The following is a 15,196-nucleotide window of genomic DNA, read 5'->3' on the forward strand; positions in this document are numbered from 1 at the left end:
GGGCAAGCAAATGTGCTGCAGCACACCCCACCTCCCGCTGCACCCAGTAAAATGTGAGCTCTAGAAACCAGCCTACGTCCAACACCAATATAACACATGCAAATATTAGCTTGAGAACACAGCCCAAGAAAGCAGAGGGTTTGGGGACATTCGAGGAATTGGTTTTGGTAGGAGTATGCTCTACGTAATCCAAAAGGATCTCGAATGCTGAAATTTTAAGTGGAAAAAATTATTTCATATAAAAAAATGGGGAAGGATCATGCCAAAGAGTGAGATAATTAAGGTGGAGTTTCAATGATTAACAAAAAATTGCTGGATTACAGAAATTTTAGAATATTTTCTGACTTTGCAGATAAGAACAGTGTTTCATTTGACTGAAAAATTATGTTGGGAAGGGATGCCCTACACCTATTTGCAAACCACTGGTCACATTTTGCTTTTAAATAGACACATTTTATCTACAACTGCTTGCACATGTTCTCAGGCTCAAAATAAGACAAAGGGGAAGCATGTCTGCACTTCAAACAGCACTTTCTTTGACATTGCCTCTCTTCTTTCCTAAGTCTGAGAAAGCATCTTTGAATTTAAAATTAAAACATAGTCTCAAGCCTGGCATGGATACTGAAGATTACAATTGTTGTGTAATCCATTAACTGAAATATGTATCCATATGATTTGTTCTGCCTTTTAAAAACAGGCATAAATAAATAAATTAAATAAATAAATAAATAAATAAATCTTACCCTACTTAAGAGGACAGAATTCTATGAAGAAAATCAGGAAAATTTTATGTACAGCAGTTAAAGAGGAAGAAGAGAAGAATATAATTTTAAAAAGGAGAAACAAAGGTATTCCACAGTCCATGCATTGAAGGAAAGAAATTCAAATGGAGATATATTTAAAAAGATGATCGAATGGCCTGCTGAATTGGGGTTTATGAGACCAACCCCAGTAAACTCCATGGAAACTAATGACAACATTCCCACAAGAATAGAATTGGTTTGCACAGCAGCGCAATTTAAGTTTTATCCCTATAGCAACACAACATTTTCAGGCTTCTTCTGTCCCATTATCTCATTCTCCTATGCTACTGGCTTGCAGAAAACCAATTAAATCATTTTTCTATTAAGAAAATTTGATTCAATATTCTGTGTAATGTTTCTGCTCAAGTTAAACCATGAGACTCCAGTCACAAAGGGCCCTTGTAAAGGGAAGAACTAACAAAAGGATCAGATTTCTTCTTCCAAGAACAGCACAGCAATTACTCTAATATTAAATTTTATTTCAAACCTCCAAGATGTCCCTCAAAAATTCCCTTTTAGTTCTATTTTAATTAAATTTCAAACACCTTGGCTGTTCAGCTGCTTACCTATCAATTCAGAGTGAGCAGAAAACATTTTAACAGCATGATAACTGAAGTGCTTCAGAGAACACCAACACACTGGATCTTCTCTGTTTGAATGCTCTTTTTCTGTGCTCTGGACAGCACAATCTGCCTTTTTGCCAAATGGATCAGCCTAAGATGTTTCTTTTGGGACTGGAGCTCCTTTTCGTTCCTAAGCAACAGATTTGCATAAGCTGAAGGAGCAAAGAAAAATGCTTTCCACATCATTTATTGGCCTGCCTGATTAAAGTAAAAGACAGAAGAAAGCAAACAGCAGCTGACAGTCCTTTGTGCGACAGCTTTGACATACTGTTAAGCTTTCAGAAATACGTCTGTGATTAGAATAAAAAAAAAAAAAAGGCTCAATAGGTGAAAAAGGGAAAACAAAAATTCCAGCACTGAATTATCGCAACTCAACATCACAGTCCCAGAAGAATGGCCACATAATGGAATCAATTAATTTAGTATTAGACTCCTACAGGGTGGTGTGGCTAACGTCAGCTGTTTTGCCTTGCCATTGGATGGGTGCAGGGAAGAAAGCAGGTTTCCAAAAGCAGGCACAGATTGGAGGGAAAGCATGAGGCTAATAGTGAGGAAGTTTTCCTTTTTTTTTTTTTTTTTTGTAGAAAATCTCAACTTCCCAAAAAGCTGTTTGTGTTCAGCCATGTGTGAATTTTTCATGTGACCCACATTACTACCTGTCCAGCTTCTGTCCCCTGCAGGGAAACATCACAACAAGCAACCCCATCTCTTTACACAATACCTTCACTATGACTGTGCAAACAAGGTTCAAGCACTCAGTGATACACCAGTCTTGTCACCTGGAAAAGTGAATTCTGAGCAGTGTCAGTGAGCAACAGTAGCACCATTTATGCAACCTAAAAGCCATGCTTTAATGAGTCAGTACTGTTCCTCCCTCCCACCCACATGATAACCAAGGTCAGGAGGACACTGCTGTAACAATGCTGTCACATAGCTGAAACGGCTTGCAGACACACTGACCACCAGGACTCAGATGACAATCGGTTACACTTGTCAAGTAACTACAGCCATTCCCTTCCAATGTCCTGGATGAATCCAAGCACCTTTCCAATAACAGGAAGGTCTGACATTCTACTATCATCTCAATAGGTTATGAATGGGGAGTCTCAGGCTCTTCAGACAAAGCCTGCATCCAGACTGGTGAGTCATGAAAGGACAGAATTGCCTTTCCTGATGCTTATCACCAGGTGTAGGTCTGCTAGCTCCTCCTTTTTACAGCATCAGTAAGACAACTCTCCCACAAGCAGAGAAAATAATGCAACCCTAGCACTCCCGTATCATAGCACAAGGCTGGAGTCACTGTGGCTTTGCTAGCAAGTCATCACAAGGGTGAGTTTATTTTTCCCTGCTGTTTTAGCAGCCAGCAGGAGCACACAGATGAGCATATATTAATTCTACAGCAGCAGCATCTGCACAATGCAGCAAGTAATGACCAGGTATGTTGAAGGGCAGCCAGGCCAGTACTGTGCATCTGCAGCATCATTCCACATCCTGAAGCTTTGGAGGAAAGATGAAACTTGCTGATGTTAAAATATAGGGTCAAATGCTATCCCCATGTAGAAATCTCAAGCACAAAATGCACACACTTCAAAAATAAGAACCTACTCGAGAATCCATTACGATGGTATGGGAGAGGCCTAAGTCTCTAAAATTTGCTCCAAAGGTATCCTACTCACATGAATAAGGAGGTAGGGCCTGTACTGCAGCTTATTCTGTAGCATGCAACCCCCTCTGCAGAGGCACTTGTGCTACAAGAATTCAGAGGTGTTTTGCTTGGTTTGCTTTATCTGTGTACCTAAGTCTGACGTTCAAGACAAAAGTCACAAAAAAAAATAAAATTCTAATGTTGGTGAGGCTAGATGGATGAGGGGATTTCTGCCGATTTACTAATTAATTCTTACAGAGCTGAGTTAGTTCTGAATGAACTAATTAAATTTATGTACAAAATGAACCTCCTTCTGCAATATTTGGTCTCTCTTCAGGCTGAAATGAAGTTAAAGATTTAAGCACTGTCATTATAGATTAGGTGTGCTGAGATCCATTTTGCTACACTTACTTGCCTCACCCTCTTAATACTGATATTAAATCTTTGAGTTGCACCATTTCATCTTATTTCTTCTTGACTAACTCACTCTCCTTCTCTTTTTCATGTTCTTTTCCTCTCACCCAGTTCACTCCTCCCATCCCCTGTTTAATCTCTTCTGTTTGCTTCCAGTTTTGCTGTGCTGCTATCTCCTGCAGCTGTCCTCAGTGAGCATTTCTTCCATACTTCTGTTCCTGGTTGTTCCTGCTGCTGCATGGGTGTGTTAGGAAGCAATGCTGCACAGCAGTGCTTTGGGGAAGACTGAAGTTTAGCACAGAAGCCAAGCACTGAAGCACAGTACTTACAGCATGTTCAGCAGTTGTGAAAAGCTCTCTCATTTCTTAGCAAAGATAACACTGCCCATGTAAACAGCCTGCAAAGAACGAGAAAGGAAGTGACAAGAGCAATAACCACCCCACAAAAGAGAGAAGAAGCACATGCACATGGAATTAGGCTGGCATGGCCCAGACACAGCACCTTTCATCCTGCAGGAAGACTTCTGTCACAGATTGCTCATGCCCGTTTAATTCAATGTGGGTTTGGTTGGCTGCCCTCTGTATGTTGTGTAAAGGGAGTGCTGTTACTTTAATCAAAAAGGGCACAGCTGTGGATGGTGGCTGTCATGTTACAGGTAAGAGAGATGAGCCACAAAGATAGGAAGGCAAAGGTCTGCAGTCTTTAGATTTCAATTTAAGCAACAACACAGCCCCTCAGCCTTAGACAAACTGTTTATTTAGAATCATAGAATGGCTTCAGTTGGAAGAGACTCTCTTCCTTAGCTCAGTTACAGAGAGGGTTGTAAGTTAGTCTTACAGCTTCTCAGTCGAGTCTGTTTGGCAACACCCCCACCTTTGGGAAGGACACCCACTTGCATCACTGCTGAGGGCAGCTGTCCGTGCAGGGGCAGCTCCGTAAGTCTCCCATTCCACAATGCCTCCACATTATGCATCCAGCTCCGTCTTACAGCATGTGTCCCCCAATGACACAGCAGGCAGTAATTATATCCAGTGGGGTTTTTTTTAAATGCAAGCCTGCAGCTGAAGCTCTAGCTTCAGCATTGCCTTATTTTGACTTTAAAAAGTGAACAAAGGCCAAAATAAAAATTACTGTTTAAAACATGGGCTGTCTGCTGTCATTCCCACTCCTTTCCTCTACCTGTAAGTATTTGGTAAATACAACTCTCTCCACTTTCAGTTAAAAAAAATTACACGGTTTTATCTGAAAAAAAAGCTGGAAGATATTTTAGGTGAATTTGTATTCTCTATGCTTAAAAGTAGCTTTTCTTTAACATCCAAATCAGTAAAAGTATAATGTACAATTTTCCAAAATTGTAGTATCAAAAAAAAAAGAAAAAAAAAGAAAAACACAACAGGCTTCAGAAGCTGTTTAAAAAAATGTATCACTGTGTGCATTTCTGTGAGGCGAGTGTGAATCAGACAAGAAGCAAGTCATGATTTAATCATTTCCTTAAAAAAATAAAGGAAATACTACAGGAGAGGGTAGAAGGAAAAACAGAAATAAGTAAATAGCTTTTACTTCTTAAGCTCTCTTTTTTCTCCAAAAGAGTTTATAATCTGTAACATTTTATACAAGAAAATAAGCCGTTTCAGTGAAAATTAATCAAAGCTTTACTTCTGATATCACCTGATAGGCATCCACATCTATCTTGAGCTATGTGTCATGACAGTTTGCCTGAACTTCACATTCAGAATGTATAATTCAGTGTACTCCCCTTATTGATTTTATGTCACTGAACCCACTCAAAACAGTTAGAGTTATACTGAAAGAAGACTATAAATAAGTTCAGGTCAACAGCATTTTTAGTTCCTGCCAATAGTGTCCACATCTGTATCAGAATTAAAGTATTTTAAAGTGATGTACAGCACTACTGTGGTTTTATCTAAATCCCAGAAATCTCTTCTACACCTGCAGTACATAAAGCAAGCATCTCCAAAAATATCTTGTACCATTTGCACACCTGGAATCACTACTTAGCATGTCAATTCTTAAGATTTGTGCCCTAACATAAACCCACAGTACTAGTTTTTAAATCTGATTATTTGTTTCTAAGACTAAAAGCACCATTTCGTTTTTTTCTTTTACTTAGTAATATATTCTATATTAATTCATAAGAATATTACTGAGACTCAACTCTGTTAATCATTTGTAGAGAGTGTCATCTAGTAAGCATAAGTCTATAAACTGCCTGAATACTTAAGATGCTTTTCAGTGCAAAGGAAGGGGAATGGCATTTGTTTTCTCTAAATGAGCAACTATTGTCTCTAAAAAGTTTCTTGGTCATCCTACTACCTCCTAACCAACATTCCTTGAAAGCAGACTTGCAGAAACCAGCCATGTGAGAGGTTTGGTGAGAGTCGCCCTGTTAAACTGAGAAAATCTCCCAACATCTGGTTCAAGCAAGGAGAAATCATACAACTTCACTCCATGAGTAACTGCTTTGTAAACCAGGAGCACTCACGAACCAGGGAAAGGACAGCACCACAGCCTGTTGCCCTGGCATTTACCTCTAGTGAAAGCAAGAACAGCAGTGCCAATTCCTCACGTTACCTGATTATTTGAAATAAGAAAAGCTTTATTAAAGTCAACAGGTAGAATGTTCCCTCTTGTGGAGAACACTCACTTTCAGTTGTGCCTATGCCAGAGCAGCTGTCCCAGCAACGCACGCACACAGAATCACAGAACAACCATACAACTGAAGGACCTCCACATTCGCCTTTACTTCTCTCTCGTCATTGCGCTTCATGGGAACCTCACAGCATAACTCAGAGGGTTGCAAATCCACATTTGGCAGACCACAGCTGGATATGTCCCACACAGAAGGTGCCCAGAAAGCAGGTCATTTAGCTGTGAAGGGATTCCCAGCCCAAGAGCCCTCTCTGAGCTCATCATGCCATTAGATTGATGCCCTGCTGCAGTCCCTGCCAGCAGGAGCAGAGGTCTGGCAGAATGAAACAGCTACAGAAGATGTGGAAGTGATATGGCAGCAGGGCATAAGTGCTGCTCCTAGCTACCCTTGGGAGCAGGGACCACCACCATCTATCAGGTAGGAAGGACTGGAGAGATGGGTTCTGTTTCCAACACGCCCAGCCAGATCTGCTCTCAACCCTAAATCACCTCTCCCACAATGGTCTTTATGTAGAAAGGCTACATAGCTATAAATTCATGTGCCATCTTGCTGACAGTCAGCTTGAGGGAAGGGGCATTTCTGCTGAGATGGCAAATGCCTGACAATTATTTGTGCCATACTTTACCACAAGTCTGCTTTTTACAGTTAAAAGTCTAAGACTGTCACTTTTCTCACAAAACTGAACTGTGTGAAGACAGGAATTTCCCCCCAAATGCACACATTCATGAGTGCACATATATTTATAGACATAACAGAGGTAAAGATGAAACAATGCATATTGAAAGAGAGAAAATCTTCTAAGTCTTATGAAGAAAACAAGCTTCAGGATTTTTGCCAGTGTGTTTACAAAAGATAAGGAGCTACCCAAAAGATCTTACATTTTTGGTGTCAAGAGATAGAAAGATTATCTGCTATTTTGCACCCTCTGTATTACTGTAGCAAGTCTCATCAATGCATCATACATTAATTTTATCACTAGAAAGGCAGTGATGTGGATTAATGGAATTACACTTAAACAAAGCAGATCAATACGCACTCTGTTATCAGTATTTCACAGCAAAGCGTGCCCCCGAGCCCTACAAACATAAGCTTCTAAGGGCAGATGTGCAGTAGAGAATCCTGATGTCTGTAGCTTAAAACATAAAGCACTAAGTTCTCAGGTTTTGTAGGTATACAGTCATATTTCACTATGTTGAAATGTCCTTCTTTCATGTTACTGTCTCAGTTCTGCACACAGGCACAAAACCGACAAATACAGGGGGCTTTGATTTGTTGTGTATTCAAATAACAATGTAGTCAAAAAGTAACAAAATGTCCTTTAAGAATAACGTCTGTCAGAGGCCACTGGTAACAAGGTACATGTTCTAAATATCAATTGTTTCCAAATCTGTTACATTTACTACTCTCTGTCTTCATCCCTGAGAACATGTTCACAGGGAAGCCCTGTTTAAATGAATTACATTCCCAGGCACAGGGATGGATCCACCCGAACCACTTCACTGGTCATTCACGCTTGGGTTGTGCCAAGCTCCCGCAGCATCCCTAGGTAAACAAGCACTTAATTTGGTTCAAGCATAATTGCTTATTAAGTTGGGGCTTGCCATAGTAACTGCAGCTATTTAAAAATATATAAACAATAGAAATTTAGAAACTCACAGAGTCACTGTTTCAAGAGCAGCACAGTCAATCACACAGGTGACTTCCAATTCACCGGGGTAAAACCTGCTGCCCAACATTCAAGTTTACTTTACAGCAAAGGAACCACTTCAAGGACTTGCCCTGAGAACATAGAGTAACAACTGTAAAATGAAACCCTCTTGATGTGCACATAAATAGGTGTGGAAATTATACTAAAATTAAATTTCTCTTCTATAGCATTGCAAGAAATTCAAGCAGCTTTCAGATCAGAGGATGAATAAAATCAAATCCACAAAAAAGAACTTTGTGGGGATTTTTTGTTCCATCTTTTTGTTACAACCTTGTAGCTCAATTCCAATCACCCTGAATTTTCCACCTCACCTCGAATATCTTGGAAATCTTTGAGAAACAAAATTAAAAATAAAACAATCAGATGATTCTGACAAGAGTTATGATAAAATTTTAAAATCTACTCATGGGAACAAGCCACCTTCCAAGACAACTCTCTCACATCATGAATAAACAAGGTACTAGCCAAAACTTAAGGAGTATATCAGACAACATCTAACGTAATACATGTAGCTGGAACAGATATCTGTTAATTATTTAATTACACTATAAAGTCTGTATAACCAATCAAGAGAATTTGTTGGTTTAAGCACAATGGACAATTTCCATCTACAGCAAGCTGAAGAAACAAGAGTTTTGTTAATGAATGTGTTGGATATTACAGGATATTACAGGTACATCACTAAGGGACTACCAGCTTTTTTGTAAGTCACACATTCAGGAGTTAAGAACTTAAAAGTCTGGATTGTTTGGGGAACACTCCCTTTCTTGTAACAGAGATTTATTTATTTTTTTTAAACAACTTTGGTAATTCAGCTCCACTTCAGTTTAAATATTGTGACACCTATTAAGGTAGAAATTTTAAGTTAACAGAGCTGACCACATTCCAAACACCACTCCGCTCTCCCCATCAGAACCCTCAAGAGAAACTGATAAACCCAAGACCAGTAAAGAAAACAAAGCCTTACCCATCTTCAGCAGGGCAGTTGGGGGGGGAGGGCAGAGCTGGGAGTATTTGGGTATTTTTCTAAGACTCTGAGAGGTTTATTCTCAAAATAAATAAATTAGGTGTGACAATCTGAAAACCAAAGCATATTAGAGATATTTCACCAATTGCATAGTCCCTATTAAAAAAAACCGTAAAATTCTAAACTGCTGCAAAGAAAAACTGCTGTACATTTTCTAGAGAGCAAGCTTAGATGATATTGGGACTAAGTCTTCCTGCTATACCCCAATGCCGTACAGACTGCTTCCTCCTCCTCCTTCCTGGCCGCTACAGAGACAACTGGCTGCCTGCACCAGCCAGACTTCACAGACCCGGTTGCCTGGGAAAGCTTAAAGAGCCTTTTACACTAGATCAAGAGAAGCTGTGTGTTTACAAATGTAAAAAACAAACAAAAAAAAGATTTTTAAAGGTAAAAAGTGGAACTTAAATGAAGTTGAGAATCAGAACTTTAGTAAGGACTAGCAAAGCATTTTCTAGCATACAGCTCAGATATTCTCTGTCTGAGCATAAAACAGTTTAAGTACAAGTAATCTAAACATAATTCAGAGATTGCAGAATTGCATTACAGTATTATTAGAAATTCCACTTTGAAAAACACACTAACCAACAACACTGCATGTGTATGTGTTCAGCAAGCTTATTAAAATAAAGTTATGCCAAATAAGTAACTGGAATGTAATAAGGACTGGAGTCACTCATTAGCCTAAGCTTTCCATTTCCCACAGTTTACAGCAAAGCCTGGCATGACCTTCTAATTAAGAAGAAATTCCTCCAGCTAGCTTTCCTTCCCCTTCAATAACGCGCACTCTCCAGCCAGCACTTCAGGCAGACTGGCTGCATCCCACAAAGACTACTTCCTCCCAACAGCCTTCCCGGCACAAACACCTATTTACATGTCTGAATGCTACTCCAACCTGTCATCAAACGGCGCGGGAATAAAAATCAAGGCAATAAGAGCCTACTGAAAGGCAAGAACTATTAGCAGAGATGTTGATGAACTACAGGAATGCTCACGCAGATGAAGTGCGTGTCTGTCTTTGCTCATCAGAGGGGAGAGATGGAGTACCAGACCATCCATCTGGGGATTTTCCAGCTTATATTGCTGCTTTCACTACAGCATAGTTACTTTAACTCGATAAATCTCAACTTCCTCACGAGGAAGTTATTCCATGTCCTTAAGACAGGCACTATAGATCACCTCCTTCCTCTGAAGAGCGAGATGAACTTGCACAGGGCTTTCTACTTTTATTTTTTCCCCCTCTAACCCGCTCCAGGACAGCCTAGGAAGCACAACTCCGACCATCTTTGTGTTACAGACACAAGAGCTACGCGTGAGAGAGAACAAGACAAACCTTACACCCAAAAAATAAAACGAGAAATGGCTTTTAGGCGAGCACCCGCGAGGGACCCCTCCTGAGGAGGGGTCTGCCCGCTGCCCTCAATGCCGGCCGAGCCTCCGCACGACCCTCCCCGCCGCGCCCCCGAAGCGCCGCCCAGCCCCGCCCGAGCAGCGGGATCGCCCGCGGCGGCACCGGCACCTCCCGGCCGGCGGGGAGCACCGAATACCGAGCGGGGGGGGGGCATAAATAACCCGAAATATACGCATGGGACTCGCGGCCACCAGCGAGAGGGGGCGCGGCGCCGCCCGGCCCCGCAGGCGAGGCGCCCATGCTCGGGGAGGGGGTGAAGCCGTCCCGCGGCGGCAGAGCAGCGACACCCCCCGCTCGGCGGGCGGGCCGCTCCCGGCCCCGGCAAGCGCTGCTCACCCGCTCGCCGCCGGCTCCCGGGAACGGCGCTGCCCGGCGGCGGGAGGGGCCCGTCTGTCCGCCCGCCCGGGGGCTCCGCTCGGCCCAGCCTGCGCCGAGGGTCGCGCCGGCCCGGCGGCTCCGCTCCTGGGCCGCGCCCAGCAGGGAGTTTCCTGTCTGAGTCACTTCAACCGGGAGTTGCGCAGGGAAACACCCTTCCTGCCGCTCCAGCTCCTCCTCCTCCCGCCTCATCCCAAACCTGCCGCCCCTTCCCGCCCCCGGCAGGCTCCGGCTTCGGCTCCTCCTCCTCCTGCCGGGGAGCCGGGAGTAATCCCAGGAATGCCGCAGGCGGCAGAGCTGCGTCCTGGACTGCCCCTTTGCTTTTCATGAAAGCGACGTTTTCTGTGCCCTACGCACCGGGAAATCCGTCACTAAGAACACAAAACCACGCCCAGGAGGACAGCGACCCCTCGTACTCGTAAACAAACCCGCCCCCGGCACCGCCCTGGCACCACCGTAGGGAAACCAGCGCCCCGAGGGCACCGGGGGCGGCAGGACAGGGCACTGGGTTTTTTTCCCCCGCTTCATAATTTTGGCAGCGTGGCGAAGAAAAGAGACCAGCAGTAAGGACCTAACCTTAAAGAACCAAAGTGGATCCCGTGGGAAACCCCTTTAAATGTCCTGCAAAGGGTGCTCATACCTGTGGGTTTTATATCCAAAATAACCACACTTTGTTAAAATCAAAACCATAAAAAACTAGGCTGTTTGCTACTGTCTGTTGACAACCTCCCACTTTTCATCATCATGGCTGGGCTTTGCGAACGAACATTTGGGAAGGGCTCTACCCACATTTGCTACAGGCACGCTGGTGGCTAAAAAGGCCAATGCGAGATAGACAAGTCAGCCAGTGGCAAGTTCGCCATAGAGCAGGATCTTAGGGAGGCGGTGGTCCTCCATCCTGGAGATGTGTCCTGCCCAACACAGCTGTGTTCTCAGCAACATGGCCTTAATACTCGTAACTGCTGCCTGTTCTAGAACAGACGTGTTAGTCACATAATCTGACCAGTAAACCACAACAAACATACGTACTTTCTCATTTTAAAGTTTTCTTACCTTTTCTATGTAGTGTCCCTTTTAAAGTTCAGTTTTTTCATTTCTTCAAGATTCCATCTAAGAAACTGGATGCTGCACCACAAAAACAAACTGCCAGCTCTTCTTCACTAAAGTTTGTCAAGATTGTTCTCTCCATCCACTATTTTATAGCAGACATAATCCACAAACTACTCTATATAGGGGATACATTCACCTGAGAGCATGGAGACTTCCAATTTTTCCTCAAAGTCTATTTGCTTGTATTTGTTTGCTAAACTTGCACCCAACATTTTATTTACTCTTGAAAAACCTCTCTAATCATCATTAAATTACACAGTATTCCTGTTGCAAGCAATTTTAGGTCTCTGTTTTCAACAGCTCTTTGTGGGACACTGTGCTGTTAATGATCTTTGTGCTGACAACAGAATAATTAGTCCTTTACTTCAACTATTGTTTGTTGGGGTTTTTTTCCAACAGGTTTGCACCATATTAAGTTTCTTTAAATAATCTTTCTGAATAGCATCAACAAGAAAGCCTTTGAAGACTGGGGATAAGGTTTTAAACACCCCAGTTTTCATTATTTCAAGTGTGCTCTAATCCAATTATTCCACCCTTTCCTACCATCAAGAATTTCCACAGTTTGTGGAGAAGTTACACATTGTTGCAAGATGTTAGTGTTACCAGTTCATCTTATCACAGGCACACCTTCACAGTCATGTTTTTCCCCAGTACAGCAAGTCTTTTTATGAAACAATTAATTTTCTAGGACGTGGCTGCTATTCCTCTCTGTGTATTTTTGTAATCATTTTGAGTGCTTATATGAAATGAATTAATTTCAACCATCACAGTTCCTTAGCAGCCTAACTTCTTAAGCCAGCTCAGGCAAAACTGTAAAATACAACTACAGCTGGATGCTTGTTTCTAAAATGACAGCTGATTCTCTCCAGTGCAATCCATCCTGTGCCCTATTCCACAAACTCTGCTTGGGACAATGAGCTTACTATCAGAAAGAATAACTCACCTTCGTAACATGGGATTGGTTTTGTTTCCTTGTCCTGAGCAAGTGCAAATTCAGAACAGCCTTGTCATGATGAAACCACTCGGTCTACATCTGTTATCAGGCAACGAGACATCTTATCATGCCACAATGGGGCAGCAAGGACAGCAGTTGAACACTCCCAGTGAGATCCATCAACAGCAGCTTGCCCCCAGATGGGCAACGCTTCAGTCTGCCAGTCTCTTCCATGCAAGACTGCCCCTGTGGCTCCTGTACCTGCCAAAAGCCATCTGGTGCCAGAAGCAGCTGCTTTGCATGAAAGCAAGACACTGCCAACCGGCATCATACTGTTGAGGCAGTAATAGCTTGTCCTGAGGTCTGGCTGATGCCCCAAGTCTTGCTATTTCCATCTAAAGTAACTGACTGGGCGAAGGAGCTGCTTCCCCACTGCTGGAGCAATCTGCTTTTCATCAGCATTCCATACTCCAGTTTATAACAACCCATAAGGTCATATAGAAAAGCACTGATGATGATACGCAGTCACTCAAGATTTGTGTTGCTTTTCCTAATATTTGATATAGGAATTAGAGCACAATCACATTTTACCATCTGGATGTCTATGTTCTCATGTAACACGTGGCACACCTATCATTCCAAATGAGCCCAACTAGCATCATTCCAGATGCCTGATTTAATTCTGTAATGCTCTCACGACCCCCTGCTCTTTCTACTTTAGTGGAACTTAAGTGCTGCAATAACAGTACTTGATTAACAATCACAGAATCATAGAATGAGCCAGGTTGGAAAAGACCTCTGAGAACATCAAGTCCAACCCCTGATCCACTACCACCACAGTTACTAGACCATGGCACTAAGTGCCACATCCAGTCTCATCTTAAAAACCTCCACGGATGGAGAATCCACCACTTCCCTGGGCAGCCCATTCCAATGCCTGATTACCCTCTCCGTAAAGAATTTCTTTCTAATATCTAACCTAAACCTCCCCTGGCAGAGCTTAAGACCATGCCCTCTTGTCTTACTGATAGCTGCCTGGGAGAAGAGACCAACCCCCACCTGGCTACAACCTCCTTTGAGGGAGTTGTAGAGTGATGAGGTCTCCCCTGAGCCTCCTCTTCTCCAGGCTGAACAACCCCAGCTCCCTCAGCCTCTCCTCACAGGACTTGTGTTCAAGTCCCTTCACCAGCCTCATTGCTCTTCTCTGGATCTGCTTCGGCACCTCAATATCCTTCCTGAACTGAGGGGCCCAGAACTGGACACAGTACTCCAGGTGTGGCATCACCAGCACTGAATACAGGGGAAGAATCACTTCCCTGGTCCTGCTGGCCACACTGTTCCTGATACAGGCCAGGATGCCACTGGCCTTCTTGGCCATGTGGGCACACTGCTGGCTCATGTTCAGAAGGACACTCAGCAAGTCTCCATGACCTGCTTCTCCCTCTACTGCATTCACCCATCTCAACTATCCTTGCTATACTGAACATAGGCCTTCTAGGTCTAGCTAAAGATTATATCTACATATTCCCAGTCAAGCCATTAACTGATATCCTACCCACTGGAAGTTAGGTGTGGTTTTTATGAGATCAATGGCTAGACTTAGGATCTCAAGCTGCCCTTTCTTGGGTGGAATTTATTTTAACCTGATTTTAACCCATGCCTGTCAACAATCTTTACCAAGATCTGTAACACTAATGTATCATGCTCCTGGCAATTATGTACCCTACACCTAATCACATGAGTATCAGATAATACAGTAGTTACAAGCTTAATGCAATTGTCTGAAGACTAGATAAAGCCTTTGTTCAAGGCACTATGCCAGCCACAGTCAGATGCTGAATTCCTGAATTCCAGCTATTTTTACTTTATTTTTAATTTCCTTCTTTTGGCTTTTAAGTACTTACCCAAAGGCAATGAAAATAAATCTTTTCCAGGAGCCCACAGGAATACACCGAAGAGTTTCATTCCACAGCAGCCCAAGGGCTTCAACAGGAATCTTGTGTTTCTGCCACTGGGTGTCTTCTATAACTATGTTACTCTCTGGGTTTGCAAATATTTTGGTATTTAACAGCACATCTAGATATTAATTTATTTTTTTTTACCTGCTGAGTTCACAGATTTTTCATCCTCAGAAAGGAGGTAAGATAACACAGGAAACTGTCATGACCTGACACACAGAAAGATATTTATTTACGAAATCATGACAGGTAATGGTCACAATGACCCCAAGAATAGGACACCATGCAAAACTACAAGGAAAGAAAATAGGTAATTATCTATAAGCCAGTTTAAAAATTAAATCCAACCTCTGGCTGTCCATGCTGTAAAGAACTGGACAAGATTTTTCACACAAGGCAGCAGCACGGACTTCACATTATACATGGCAAAAAGGTTTAAAGTATAGCAAGGCTACAAAAACATCACATCCTTCCATGTTACATATAGCAAACCCATTTTTTCTCAGGAAATAGGCACCTA

The 15,196-nt window shown here is 42.6% G+C and overlaps 1 protein-coding gene across 1 annotated transcript in view; it reads right to left on the reverse strand.

Annotated features, from left to right (window-relative positions):
- CYFIP1 (cytoplasmic FMR1 interacting protein 1) overlaps positions 1-10,709 on the reverse strand; it is a 74,816-nt gene extending 64,107 nt beyond the window's left edge. Inside the window, exon 1 of the mRNA XM_017818450.1 lies at positions 10,636-10,709. The gene's annotated coding sequence lies outside the window, so the exon portion shown is untranslated. The remainder of the gene's footprint in view (positions 1-10,635) is intronic.
- Positions 10,710-15,196: the final 4,487 nt, after the last annotated feature.

This window comes from Lepidothrix coronata, unplaced genomic scaffold (genome assembly GCF_001604755.1).
Source record: "Lepidothrix coronata isolate B3197 unplaced genomic scaffold, Lepidothrix_coronata-1.0 Scaffold68, whole genome shotgun sequence".
Classification (NCBI taxonomy): Eukaryota; Metazoa; Chordata; class Aves; order Passeriformes; family Pipridae; genus Lepidothrix; species Lepidothrix coronata.